Source organism: Myotis daubentonii, chromosome 12 (genome assembly GCF_963259705.1).
Source record: "Myotis daubentonii chromosome 12, mMyoDau2.1, whole genome shotgun sequence".
NCBI lineage: Eukaryota > Metazoa > Chordata > Mammalia > Chiroptera > Vespertilionidae > Myotis > Myotis daubentonii.
Window position 1 is genome coordinate 19,457,912 of NC_081851.1, and position 14,759 is coordinate 19,472,670.

General features: G+C 55.5%; 1 pseudogene; it reads right to left on the reverse strand.

The window, feature by feature from the left end:
* Nucleotides 1–13,873: 13,873 nt before the first annotated feature.
* On the reverse strand, nt 13,874–14,253 carry LOC132213921 (guanine nucleotide-binding protein G(I)/G(S)/G(O) subunit gamma-5-like; annotated as a pseudogene).
* Nucleotides 14,254–14,759: the final 506 nt, after the last annotated feature.

Sequence of the window (14,759 nt, forward strand, 5' to 3'; positions counted from 1 at the left end):
TTACGTCTAAGTCACAAAGTGCTGTGTTCAAGGGAAATTGTAGGCACATGCTCCTGGCGGGCAGAGGGCATTTCCGGGGTTACCAGTCCCCCCCCCCCCCCACACACACACACAGCTAGAGAGGAACTGGGGCTGCCTGCAGTCCAGGTTATGCAGGAATGATGAGTCCAACAGCAGCCCCTAACCTGGGGGCGGAGGGGAACCGAGTGTCCCGGCATGGGGGGTGGGGGACAGCAGCAGTGGGAGGGGGATCCCCAGGACTCACTGGAAACTAGAAGGCCCCACTTTCCCCTCCTAAGGGGGCACGGACCCGGGACTGCCCTGGCTGAGCTGCAGGGAATATTGATTTGTTTATTCCACGGGCAGGTTGAAGACGGAGGAGACACCTACTAAGCAGGTCCGCACCTCAGAGGTTCGGAGCACCCGTGCCCGGCGCCAGGGGCATCGTCACACAGGCATCGGGCGGCAAGCACAGCTCTGTCCCTGCCCTTCGAGGGCTCACAGGCCGAGTCCCCAGGAAGATGGGCGGGGAGGGGGGGGCGGGGGGAGAGGGTCAGAAGCCTGGGCGCTGTGCGTCCCAGAGGAGCCTCCAAGCCTGGGGCGTGTCAGGAAGGATTCGGAGAGGGATTGTGTCCGTCAGGTCAGGACACAGGGGCTGGGAGTCCCCAGTGCCCACCCAGGCCCGCCCGGCCCCCCTCGGACCTCTCCCTCACGCTGCAGGCTGATCACCACCTCCTGTTCTGGCCACAACCACTTCCTCGTCCTCTTTCCTTCCCCCTCACACTCGCCCATCCCCACGATGGTACCTGCCCGCGCTGGCTGACCAGGCGGCCACACCTCACAGCTGCTCCCTCAGCCTTTGGGCCCCACCCCCACCCGCTGCAGACCCTGGGCTTAGCCTCCCTCACCCCTCTCCCTGCAGCGCCCCACGGCCTCTGCGGGCCCCCTCGGACCCGACCCGGGGGGCCTCAGGGACCCGTGGGGCTGTCTTAGGCCCACTGTTGAGACCCCAAGAATCTTTCTTCTCTGGGTCCTGCCGCTGGGTAAGAGGGCTCAGCTCCCCAACCTGCCTGACGAAGTTTCCTCCCTGCTGACCCAGATCTGCTCTCCGGAGCACCCTCTCCCCTCGTCCCTGCCGCCCCCCAGCTCGCCGCGCCCCTCCCCCACCCCCACCCCCACCCCCCGAAGCAGGACGTCCTTTTTCTGGGCTCCAGGCTGGGATACTTTTCTCCCGTATAAATTTCCCCAGAAAAAGCGTTCTGTTGGAAGCCTTCCCTTCCCCACAGGCACCATGACACTCAGGATGCAGAAAACATGTTTCCACACTGGCCCTCCTTGCCGGGGTGGGGGGAGGAGAATGCCCAGCAGGCTAAGCAGGGAAATCACAGCAGAACCTCCCCGCCCCCCAAGCATGTCAAACTCCCAGCCCACCCGCCACGAGTTTGACATGCCTGCCTATGTGCTTCACAACGCTGCAAGCAGTTTACAATTTAACCGATGTTTCCAGATGAGCTAAGTGAGGCCCGGCGAGGTGAATTTACAGATACCAAGTGGCAGGCGGCGTGGGAGCTACCTCGGTGGACAGAGGAGGGGAAACCTTGATTGTGAAACAGCTCCCCGCGAGCTGGACTCCCAGACACCTGGCCGGCGAGCAGCTCCATGTGGGTGGGGCACCCCAGGGGCAGCAGGTTGGGCTTCCGGTCTTGGGTGGTCAGGCCTGAGAAGGGGGCTCCCTGTGCCTAGGAGGCATTGGCTCAGTGGCCCTGGATCCCCTTCCAGGCCCGGGCGCCTCCTGACGCTGCCTGGCCCCCGACAGTCTGAGATGGGCCTGCAGATAAGGCCGCTCCAGGGCCAGAGTCGGGGAGACAGGTGGGTGTGGCTTTTGAAGGTTCAGGGGAAAGAGCAAACGGGTGGAAACGTGGGCTGGGAAAGCTGTGGTGCATTCGCCCCGGTGGGTTTCGGTAAATATTCACTCCAGACAGGCCAAGAGCCTCAGAGGAAGTTGATTGCTCACCCTTACACCCCCAGGCCTCCGCCCACCCTGTGTCCCAGCCTGAACTCTCTCCACCCACCTCTTCTACCCCTGACTCCTCCTCCAGGTCTCGGATTAAAATGGCTTCCTCCAGGAAGCCCTCCGAGCCTCAGACTGGGCGGGGTGGGGATTGGTGTCAGTGTCACCTGTGTGCAGGCAGATTAGTTTCAAGGTTAAAAGGACACCAGGCCGCTGCCCTGGAGACCTGCAGCCGGTGGGCCTGGGAGAGGGCTCACCCCTCAGCCCAGCATCCCCCACGGGAGGGCAGCCCCTGCCCCCAGGGCCCTCCTCAACCCTTCCCCACCTGGGCGTCTTCAGCCATGCAGTCACCTGCCTTTCCTCTGAGTGGTCAGACATTGGTGCTTTTCTCTTGTTCTTTTCTGGTTCTGCCACTTGTAGCTCAGGAACCTTGAGCAAGTCCCTTGAGCTCTCTGTGTCTTCGCTTCTCACTTAGGAAACATCACCCACCTCACAGGCCATGGCGAACATGAAAACAGGCCTCGGAGCAAACACCCCACCATTGCTGTCCTCACCGTGTCACACGCACCCCTGGATTCCCCCCACCCCCAGTTTTTTTAATCCTCACTCGAGGATACGTTTTTATTGATTTTGAGAGAGATCAGTTGCCTCCCATACATGCCCCCACCCACCACCTAGGTGTGTGCCCTGGCCAGAAATCGAACACACATTTTGGTGTGCAGGACGGCTCTCCAAACCGCTCGACCGGTTGTCACTGTGCTAGTGAGTGCACGGCCAAGGGCAGCTACGGGACTCCTTGCGCCCTCCAGGGGCAGCTCTCAAGTTCTGCACCCGTCTAAGGCTAAGTAGGAGCTCAAAGGTTGAAAGTGACAGCTCCACCCCACTCCTGCCAAACTTTCCATCCAACTTGGTTTAAATCAGAAGAGAATCCATTGTCCACAGCAGCCACACGCCGTGCCCTCCCCTGGGGGGCATCCAATGGCTGGCTCCTTACACACTCAAACCACAATGGCAGTGTCACCTCTTCAGACAGTCCTTTGGGGGCCGCCTATTTATGCAACACTGAGCCCCTCCTCAGGGCCAGGCTCTGCTCTCAGCAGCAGGGGTCTGCTGCGAACAAGACAGATGCATCCCTTGCGGAGCTGGCATTCTAGGGAGGAGGGAGAGAAGACACCAACTAAGCGACTGTTCTGAGGAGTATATTGGGTAGTTTCGAGTGCTGAGGAGTGAAATAAACCAGAAGAGCTGTGATTTGGAGCAGAGAGTCAGGGTGAGGCCTCACTGAGGGGATAACCTGTGAGTAAAGGCTTGCAGGAGGTACGGGGGGTGGGGGGACATTGGAGATCCTGGGGGAAGAGCATTCCAGGCAGAGGGACCAGCAAGTGCAAAGGCCCTGGGGCAGGACCGTGACCTCGGGAGGTGGGGAGTGTCTTGTTCCTGGAATGGCACCTGGTGCACAATAGTGTTCAATGGCTGTGTGAGGGATGGAGAAGCCCGTGGTTGCTGACCCTGCACAAGCTTTTCCTAAAGCCGCCTGTGGACTTCACTCTCAGACGGCTTTTCTCCCTGGGGCCCAAGATAGTGACTCAGCTTCAAATCCCACTCAAGGAGCAAGAATCTCTAAGTATCCCCAGCGAGAGCCCCAAGCAGCTCACTGGCTGAGAGGGTCTCACGGCCATCCCCCAGCCAGTCCCTGAAGCCAGCGGTGGGTGTGAGAGGGGCTTAGGACAGTGATGGCGAACCTATGACACGCGTGTCAGAGGTGACACGCGAACTCATTTTTTTGGTTGATTTTTCTTTGTTAAATGGCATTTAAGTATATAAAATAAATATAAAAAATATAAGTCTTTGTTTTACTATGGTTGCAAATATCAAAAAATTTCTATATGTGACACGGCACCAGAGTTAAGTTAGGGTTTTTCAAAATGCTGACACGCCGAGCTCAAAAGGTTCACCATCACTGGCTTAGGACCAGGTCACGGGCCCACCACACCATCCTGAGAACCCTAGGAAGTCAGACCATGGCTGGAAGGAGGGGGAAAGAAGGCTGGGCGGGCAAAGAGCCAAACTTTACAGAATAATCACAACAGCTAAGATTTATTTGTTCATCAATAGGAAGCACGGCTTCTCGTGGCCTGAGCGAAGGAGTAGGCTGGCCCCATTTTACAGATAGAGAAACTGAGGCTTGAAGTTTCACAGCTGGTGAGTGGCAGAGCCTGGACGCTCCTGGCTCAAAGGGCCTCCACAGCGCTGGGCCCTGCAATCCCTTGCACCCGCCAGGGACCGGCTGCTGGACCGGCCGCTGGACCGAAGGTGGAACCTTGGAGTGAGGGCACACTGAGAGAGGGGCCCCTTCTTGGACAGAGAAAGGGGGACACGGAAGACAGCGGAGGGCAGGCTGCCGGGGGCCCGCGGGCGATGGCCGACTGCTGGCACAGGCCGGAGGCGGCTGACCCCTACTTGTTCCTCAAATGGAAGCCTGAGGCAGGGGAGGAGCCAACAGGAGGTGGGCTGACCCTCAGGCCTGGGGTCCTGGGGGGAAATCTGGTCTTTACGGTGTGCCTGCTGTATCCGCAAGCCCTGCGCTCAGGAGGACGCCGGCAGCCTGCCATCAGGAAGGCGCTCAACCCGTTCTCTCCCGTGGTGTCCCCAGCACCCAGCCATACAGTGCCAGGCACATAGCAAGTGGCCCATAAAACCAACAGCCCTGCCAAGGAGGCAAATCCCTACCCCATGGCCAAGATGGGGAGACCGAGGCCCAGAGGAGGTCAAGGAGTCCGGCTGGGCCCAGCTGCCCAGGGGCCGTGCCTGGGAAATGCCTGGGTTGTGGGGTCTGGGCAGTCAGAGGCCAGGTGGGCACCTCTCCCTCCTGGAGCACTGGCCTGGACAGAACCATGACCCGAGGGCGGCCGCTCGCATGGAGCACTTGCTCTTTCCCTCTCTGGCCTCAGACCGCCTGTCAGTGAAATGGGCCTCCGTGCTGCCCTCACTGTGATGGTGATCACAGAGGCCCAGAGGCCCACACAGACACACTCCCAGCAGGGAGCTCTGGCGGCCCGGGAGTGGGGTGTACCTGCCACCAGGGCCCGTGTCTGGCACGGGGAGGTGCCGTAGATGCCTGCTTGAGTGGGACCAGCACCCAGTGAAGAACAGCCGCTTTGGGGCTGAATGGGGAGAGGGCCCTGCCGCCCCCTGGCGTTCCCCCAGTTCCCCCCTTCTTCCCTCCCATCCTCCCTGCCCATTGCTCCTACCCCTCCTCCTTTCAAATCTGTCCCCACCACACCATTCCCTCCTTCCTCCATTTTCTTCTCACTGCATTCCTCTTCTCTCCCTCTCCCAAACCCAGATCTCCCTCCCACCTCCACCCCCACTTCCTTCTTCCCAGCCCTCCTCCCTCTGCTCTCCTCTCCCTCCACCCCTCCCCTCCCCTCCTCATCATCCCCCGATTCCCACCCAACTCTCCCTCCCTCCACCCCACCACTCGGCCCTCCCTCCGTGTGTCTTGGGCGGGTTTCCACACCCCTTCCTCGCGCACCACTCCCTCCTCTGACCTCTGACCTCTGACCTCCCCAGTCCTGGCCCCTCGGACCACCTGGTGCTGAGCCCGAAGCTGGGTCCCCCTGAGAACAAGGCAGACACCTGGCTGGGGGCAAGAGCGCCCCTGGGGTGGCGGGCAGGTCCTCCTGCGGCTGCCGTGACAGCGCTGGGACCTTCTGACCCTGCCGCCCTCCGTGTTCTGGGGGCCACGGGACAACACTCCTGCTCCTGCCACGTCCAGCACCCACGGAGGGCCCCAGCCTCGGACGCAGGGCCCTCGCCGGCCACCAGTTCAGCCAGCCGCCGCCAGCGCCCCAACCTGCCGGGCTGCGCCTGACTCCAACACCTTTGGTTGCCTCGGGTATTTTGATGTCTAGGTTCTAGGTGTTCAGTCAATGTCTGTCTGACAGAGGACTGAATCAATGAATCAAGAAGCCGGTGTTTGTCAGCTTTGTCTTCGGGTAAACACCGGAGTGCCCTGCCCTGGTCCCAGCGCCACTGCACCCAGGCGCCTGGGGAGGGGCACTTGGCCTTGGGCCGCCCAAGGCTCGGGGAAGGTAACTGTTCGGAGAGTCCGCCTCACAGCCAGGAGCCCGGGTGTCTGCGGGCCGAGCCTAGGCGTGGGAACTGCTGTTCAGCTGCTTCTGCCTCCCCGCGCTGCTTCTGGGGTTCTTTTCTTGAGACTTTTGCCACCAAGTCTTTCCACTCATTATGAAGATGTTATACGTCATGTTTGCCGGCGGATATCTGAAACAACACAAAACTGCATTGAAAGTGTGCCATTGGGAGTTCCTACCGTGCACCCGTGGAGGGCGAGGCGCCCCATCCCTCCCCTCCCCTCCCCTCCCCTCTCCCCCCAGTGCTCCCGGCTCAGGCTCAGGCCCCACATCATTGTGGGCCTCTGGGAGAAGCAGCACCATCTCAGCCCCTTCTTCTTGGCGCCAACAGACACGGGAGGGAAATGGCGAATCTGATGGATGCGCCCTCATCAGGACTGGGGAGTGGGCCAAGCTGGTTTCCAGCTTTCAATCTTCTGTCGTTACCCCCTGCCCCATCAGGGCTCCCGTGTGCTCCGAGGCCCATTCCTGTCCCAGAGCAGGAAGCTGGCTGTGAGGTGGCGGCTGGCCTGCTGGGCTGCCCGCCCGGGGCCCCCACACCAGCCCGCCTTGTGCTGTGGACCAGCTGAGCACCCAGCAGCAGGCAGGGCTGAGGGGTCTGCCGGGAGCTGCTCTGCCTGGGATCAGGAATGTGCGTCCCGAGGGATGAGAACAAGGCCCATAATTTCGTTGTACATGATTCCCTTCCCAGCCTGCTCGTGGTGGGCCCACTGTGCCCGAGCCCCCATCCAGGGGGCAGTCACAGCATCTGATGACTGATCCAGGCAGGCGCCGACCGCAGAGTGGCCCGCCCGCCAGGCCTTGACCCCACTTGCAGGGCCGGGGGGAAGACTGGGACGTCTGTGGGAGGCTCTGGGAAGGGGCCTTCAGCAACCAGTAGAGCTGTCTTTCAATATCTTAGAACCGGCTGCTGACCCGGAGGAAGACCCTGCTGCCATCTCCTCCCCAGCCGCACCCCTTCGCCCTCCTGCCTGCTGCTCCTGCCTTTCCATTTCCCATCCACTTGCTGCTCTTCCAGCCAGAGGCTGCACCGGCTCCTCTCAGCAGCCCTCACAGGTCAGTAGCTGTGGCCAGTAGAGGGCAGCAGGGCCCAGGCTGGAGACCCGGAAACCTGGCTGTGATCAGAACCTCCACAGCAGTGCCTAAACACCGACAGGAGCCCCAGCCAGTGCGGCTCAGTGGACAGAGCACAGATGCTCGGCCTAAAGGGTCCTGGGTTCAATTCCAGTCAAGGGCACATACCGTGGTTGCATGCTCTATCCCCAGCCTGGGTCAGGGTGTGTGTGGGAGGCAGCCAATCAATGTGTCTCTCTCACATAGATGTTTCTCTCTCTGTCTCTCTCTATAAAAAAAAATCGATAGAAAAAATATCCTCGAGTGAGGATTAACAAACAAAAAAATGGGTGCCCAACTGGCGTGGTTCAGTGGTTGAGCATCACCCTCTGAACCAGGAGGTCACAGCTCGATTCCCGGTCGGGGCACATGCCTGGGTTGCAGACTCAATCCCAGTGTGGAGCGTGCAGGAGGCAGCTGATCAGTGATTCTCTCTCATCATTGTTGTTTCTATCTCTCTCTCCCTCTCCCTTCTTCTCTGAAAGCAATAAAAGTATTTTTTAAAATAATAATAAATAAATAAAACACAAGCCCGACAGCCGAGTTATCTGCACTCTTACCAGTACGAAGCCTGCCAGGAGATGCCGATGGCCGCCAGGCCTGGAGCCCTGCCCTCCTCCCAATCCAGGCTCCGCAGGGCGCTCTGGCTACGCTGGGACCAACGCGGGTGGGCGGGCGGGGAAGGGAGTGGGGAGGAAGCGCCACTCACAGTGCCTGCCTCCTCCGGTTGAGCACGGTCAGCAGCAGCAGCAGCAGCACTGTGGCCGCGAGGAGGCCGGCCACCGAGCCGATGACCACCACCGTGTTCCTCTGGAGGAAGCGCAGGAGCAGCAAGCACGGCACCGTCCTGTTCCGAGCGTCTGTGTGGGAAGACACGGCGGGCGAGCCAGCAGGCGCCCGCGGGCCGCAGGGACACCGAGCTCCTGCAAACCTCTGGGAGGGAGCTCACCGGGAGCTCTGTGGTGCAGGGGAGACCCTCAGGGTCCACGGCCAGATGGTGGGAAGTGGGGGGGGGAGGAGAGCGCAGCTGAGGGAGGGGCAGCCACTGGGGGGGGGGAGTAGAGTCAGGTGTTGGCAGCTTTTCCCAGGACGGGGACACAGCCTTCCCGCCCTCCGGCCCGCTCCAGCTGCAGGGGATTCTCGCAGAGTGGCTGCCTCGCGTGAGCGGGTCTGGGGGATTTTGTGACAGAAGGCAAGAGTGACCCTGAGGTGACCCTGAGTGCCTATGGCCCCTGGGGACTTGCAGGAAGGCTGAGGGTGGCGAGTGTGGGCTTGGGAGGACGAGGCAATCTTAGCTAGGCCTCAAAGGAAGACACCCGGCCGAGGTGGGGGACATATTTGGAGTGTGACCGAAAAGGGACACGGACTCAGGGGAATGGGGCACAGGCACCGTGAGGGGAATCAGGTGGTGTGGTGAGGAAGCTGGGAGCCCAGTGATGCTGGCAGGAGGTGCTAACCACGGCCTGGACGGGCCATGGGGGAAAACTGGCTGCTCCGCCTCCCCCTGCATCTCTGCCGTGTCAGGAGGCAGTGGCCTGGGGAACAGGAAGGACTATGTGGCAGCGATTTAGCATTTCATTTCTCAGAGTTAGGGAATGACACCAAGTGTGCTTTTGGTAGCGGTGGCTATGAGGAGAGTACACTGGTCTTGGCCCCAGCGCGTTGCCATGATGGGCAGGTTCCTACCCGCACTGGATGGGCCCAGGCTCAGGTAATCCCGGGACTAGGTTCACGGCGGCACCTTCCTGTCGTTGGTGCCGGAAGCCGATTCCAGCATGTCATAATTGCAAGAGTTTCATCAAAAGGTTGATGGAGCCCTAGCCAGTTTGGCTCAGTGGCTAGAGCGTCAGCCTGCGGACTGAAGGGCCCTAGGTTCGATTCCGGTCAAGGGCACATGCCTGGGTTGCAGGCTCGATCCCCAGTGTGGGCGTGCAGGAGGCAGCTGATTAATGATTCTCTCTCATCATTGATGTTTCTATCTCTCTCTTCCTCTCCCTTCCTTTCTGAAATCAATAAAAATATATATTTTAAAAAAAAAGAAAAGGTTGATGGAACTTGGGAACTCAACAGGGTTGAGTCACACATGTAGTCACTTGTTGGGAATGGCTAAAGGCATTTCCCCAAACCTGAAAATGGATGATTGCTGCCAGACAGCTCAGGGCAGTGGTCTGCAAACTGCGGCTCGGGAGCCACATGCGGCTCTTTGGCCCCTTGAGTGTGGCTCTTCTACAAAATACACGTGCGGGTGCGCATGAACAGTGCGATTGAAACTTCATGGCCCATGCGCAGAAGCCGGTATTTTGTGGAAGAGCCACACTCAAGGGGCCAAAGAGCCGCATGTGGCTCGCAAGCCACAGTTTGCCGACCACTGGCTCAGAGCATCTTAATCTATGTGTTATTGCCTCCTGCTGGCCAAACACCTGAACAGCCATAGGCTGATTCTTCCAATCTGACAATGCCTCTATATACGAAACCCTGACCCTTTGAAGTGTATATCTCTGCCTCACCTCAGGACAATTTGTAATAATAAAAAGCATGGGGTCCTGAGACAAGAAAATCTTAGTTTCCTTTAAACTAGGCTCCTCTGACCCCCAAATGCCTTTCAAAATTATATTTCGTCTCTGGACTCCTATTTAATCTATGCACAGCCTTCTCCAGATTTCCTGAACCTTCTTAATGCCGGAACAAGAACCCCGAGGGTTAGGGAGCCGAGTGCCCAGTCCTGGCAGGGCTCCCAAGACGATGCCCCTGGTAGGAATGGCCTGGCTGTGCAGAAACAACATAAAAGTAGCACCTTTTTTTAAGGTGGTCAAATGCCTGGAATTAACGGTGTGCTGACTTCTATTCCCTCAAAATACCACGAAAGGCAAACAGACATGTCCGTCCCTCGGGGGAGCTAGTTACCTGGGAACTGCTCGCTGACCGCCCTGTGGAACAGCGCGGGCCCCTTCCTCCCCTTCTCCTCGGGGGCGTGGCCTACAAGACACAAAAGGCAAAACGCACCGTCTGAGAACAGCCCTCGGCCTGCGGCCACTTCTGTTTTAGGATGAAAGTAACTTCCTCTCGAGTCAGAGTGAGAAGTTGGGAGGGTTTTGGAGAAGACTCCAAAGTGCATCCAAGTTTTGTTTTTATTTTTTAATCTAACAAATTCCTGGGTGACCCCCACGGAGCCTGAGGCAGTGGTTTTTACACCTGAATGGGCATCAGAATCACCGGGGCCTGGCTGAAACACAGGTTGCTATCAAATGTCAACTGTAATTGAAAAAAATTTTAATTTTAATTAAAACACACACACACATATATCACGGGGCCCCATCCCAGAGTTTCGGGGACATAGGTCTGGGAAGGCCTGAGAGCGACCCTGCTGATGCTGGGCCACACGCAGAGCCTGTGAGGACCTGCTGGCCAGGCACTGGGCCCTGAGCTGCCCTGAGCCCAGGCTCCACTAGAATCAAACAGAGACAATGAGACCTACCTCATGGATGGCATGCTGTTCATGGAAACAGTGTATAACACAAAGTGCTATAAAAAATGCGTCTTAAATTGTAAGGGCAGGGAAGCACCAAAGCCCCACTGAAGCAAGTCTTGCCCCGGAGGGGTGTCTCCAGCACAGAAGTTCTCCCACTGCAGACACAGCTGATTCTCACAGCCAATTGGCCTGGAGGTCAATTCCTCCCAGTGATAACTACAATCAAGGCTTAACTACAACAAGACTGTGCACAAAGCCCACAAGGGGGTGCACCAAGAGTGTCCACCTCAGGTAATTGGGGAGGCTGAGCCACTGGGCCCTATAGGACACCTAGCACAGAAAGCCACTCTATCAACACAGGGAAGCAGCCAAAATGCAGAGACAAACAGGTCACAAATGACAGAAATGGAGGAAAGCAAACTACTGGATATAGAGTTCAAAACCACACTTTTAAGGTTTTTCAAGAATTTTCTAGAAACCGCCGATAAATGTAGTGAGATCCTCAAGAAATCTAGTGAGACCCTCAAGGTTGTGATAAAGGACCAACTAGAAATTAAGCATACACTGACTGAAATAAAGAATATTATACAGACTCCCAACATCAGACTAGAGGATCCCAAGAATCCAGTCAAAGATTTGAAATGCGAAGAAGCAAAAACACCCAACCAGAAAAGCAAAATGAAAAAATAATCCAAAAATATGAAGATAGTGTAAGGAGCCTCTGGGACAGCTTCAAGCGTACCAACATCTGAATTATAGGGGTGCCAGAAGAAGAGAGAGAGCAAGATACTGAAAACCTATTTGAAGAAATAATGACAGAAAACTTCCCCTACCTGGTGAAAGAAATAGACTTACCAGTCCAGGAAGTGCAGAGAACCCCAAACAAAAGGAATGCAAAGAGGACCACACCAAGACACATCATAATTAAAATGCCAAGAGCAAAAGACAAAGAGAGAATCTTAAAAGCAGCAAGAGAAAGACAGTCAGTTACCTACAAGGGAGTACCCATACGACTGTCAGCTGATTTCTCAACAGAAACTTTGCAGGCCAGAAGGGAGTGGCAAGAAATATTCAAAGTGATGAATGCCAATAACCTACAACCAAGATTACTTTATCCAGCAAAGCTATCATTCAGAATTGAAGGTCAGATAAAGAGCTTCACAGATAAGGAAAAGCTAAAGGAGTTCATCACCACCAAGCCAGTATTATATGAAATGCTGAAAGGTATCCTTTAAGAAGAGGAAGAAGAAGAAAAAGGTAAAGATACAAATTATGAACAACAAATACACATCTATCAACAAGTGAATCTAAAAATCAAGTGAATAAATAATCTGATGAACAGAATAAACTGGTGATTATAATAGAAAAAAAATTGTAAGGGCAGGACAGAAAAATGAACTAGACTGAAATACTCATTTACTGATAGAGGGACTGCAGATGGTTTAGGAGAGAGAGAGACAGGGTTGAAAATCAAAAGTGTCCGTGTCCTAACTCTGCCAATGGCTGCCTTTAGCTGTTTGCACGGAGCTGGCAGAGCCTGCGTGAGCTCAGCTGGGGAGAACGGGGCAGCCAGAGGCTGTGAGGGGCGGGAGAAGTCCAACAGGTCCAGCAGCAAGTGGAACCAATGGTTAGGAGCTCCCGCAAGATCTGTCTGGACTGTTTACAGTTAGAAGTAGGGCTGTCAAAGGGGATGGGCTCCGTGAGTCCTGTTTGGCCCAGCTCACTCAGGGGTGCGAGTGAGCCGATTTGGCGAAGACTGTCAGGGGGCGGGGGGACAACACCTCATTACGTCTTAGTTATACCTGGGGAAAAGAAATGTGTTCCTTTTTCAATTTGGCCTGGAACGGGGAGAAAACTCCCAGCACAGTGTGACTCAATCATTTGCCTCTGAAATGCCAGCTGTCAGGCCAGAGCTGAGAGATTAGCACCACAGACAGAAAACGCTGGCTACCGGGGACCTGGTCCACGCAGGGCTGTGCTGGCCTTGCATGGAGTTACCACCTGAACACAAATGTTTACTTTTCTGGTCTCTGTGCCACCAAAACTTAAAACAGAATTCGGAGCCACAGTCCACACTTATCGTCACATGGTTGTAAGTTCTCATTTACCTAAGGTTCTTTGGAGAGTTTGAAGGATGTTTTCCACATGTGATGGTTGTGCTTTAGACCATTTGTTAGATTATTTTTTATATTAAGTATTTTATTTTTATTTGTATGCTGCTGCCAGTGTATATAAAATAATCATTCTTGTGAAATAGAAATTCACAAAAATTCAAAGGGGCAGATGTTAAGGACGGACAAAAGCAGAAGTTTGTACAGTATGGCACATGTTATAGGGCGAGCTTTTTGTACAGGCTTCAGATTTAGCTCTCTCTGAAAATCCACCAGTTCAAGAACAGTGGTTGAGTGCTGGAAGCCGGTCCGTCCTTGCTGCTTGACACAGTCGCTGCAGGAAAGAAACATCTGCACAGCATATGTTTCAAGGGACCTGGCGTATATAGCATACTGTTCTTAATATGTTTTCTCCCCTTAGCGCTATGTGTCTTAACCAAGGTCACCTCTCTGAGAAAGGTTGTTTCCCCAGGTAGGGATTTTTCCCTGAAGTTAGGGAGGGGATAAAACCCCTTAACTAAGTGCCAGGCGGGTAGTTAATCACTTTAACTACAAACAATCATGCTTAAGCTACATAATCTTTACTCCCTGGAATGGAGATAAGAAACGCCCTAACCTTTGCAATAGAAATTGACAGGATTAAAATCAACTAGTATAAATACAGATGTAACAAGACAATAAACACAGAACCTAGAGACAGAACCTAGCAAGAGAACATGGCAAAAGATCCTGGACAGAACCTGGCCACAGAACCTGGCAAGAGAACCTGACTAGAACCTGGCGACAGAACCTGACTGGAGATTTGGGCTAGAACCTGGCTGGAGAACCTAGCGAGAGAACATGGACACAGAACTTGGCTGGAGATCCTGGCTAGAGGTCCTGGCTAGGCTGCTGATCAACTGAACACTGTCTCCGTGTCATTCCTTCTTCGCTGACTCCGTCCACACCTTTGGGGACCCCTGGACCTGCTGGGGCCGGACCCCAGCAGTTGAGAACACCTTCAAAATTCATTTCACTACAGAAAGGAAGAAGCTCTCTGGTGTCTGAAGGGATTGGTACTTGAAGACACTCTGTCAGCCGGGGGTCACAGTGAGCATTCTGCAGACAGAACTGTTTCACGTCTGCAGATGCCTGGCACACCTCCTCGCGGGTGAGCCGGGCCTACAGCCAGAGCTGCTGAGCCACTTTCTTCATAGCGGTGCTGCGGGAGGAACCAGACCTGGTGCACCGAGTGCCGGGCAGATTGGTCCGTAGCGGGTTGTGGGGTGTGGAGCGTGGGTGTGGGTGAGTAGGGGCCAGACGGTGGGGCAGCAGTGCGAGTAGATTATTTTTTTGTGGGGGGAAATGAGCATGATTACCAAGTTTTGTCAAATACAGTCAATTTTCAAACTTCATTTCGACTTGAGGAAACCACTGACCGTGAGGGGCCAGCCCTTACCAGGGAAGCGCAGAGAGCAAACCCGGGTCCTCATTGCCTGCCGGGGTCCAACCCCAGCGGGTCCAGGGGTTCCCAAAGGCGTAGACGGAGTCGGCGAAGAAGGAATGACACGGAGACAGCGTTCAGTTGATCAGCAGCCTAGCCAGGATCTCCAGCCAAGTTCTGGTCTGGATCTCCAGAGAGGTTCTGCTGTTTATTGTCTTGTTACATCCGTATTTATCCCAGTTGATTTTAATCCTGTCAATTTCTATTACAAAGGTTAGGGCGTTTCTTATCTCCATTCCAGGGAGTAAAGATTATGTAGCTTAAGCATGATTGTTTGTAGTGATTAACTACCCGCCTGGCACTTAGTTAAGGAGTTTCATCCCCTCCCTGACTTCAGGGAAAAATTCCTACCTGGGGAAACAACCTTTCTAGGAGAGGCATCCCCTCCCTGACTTCAGGGAAAAATTCCTACCTGGGG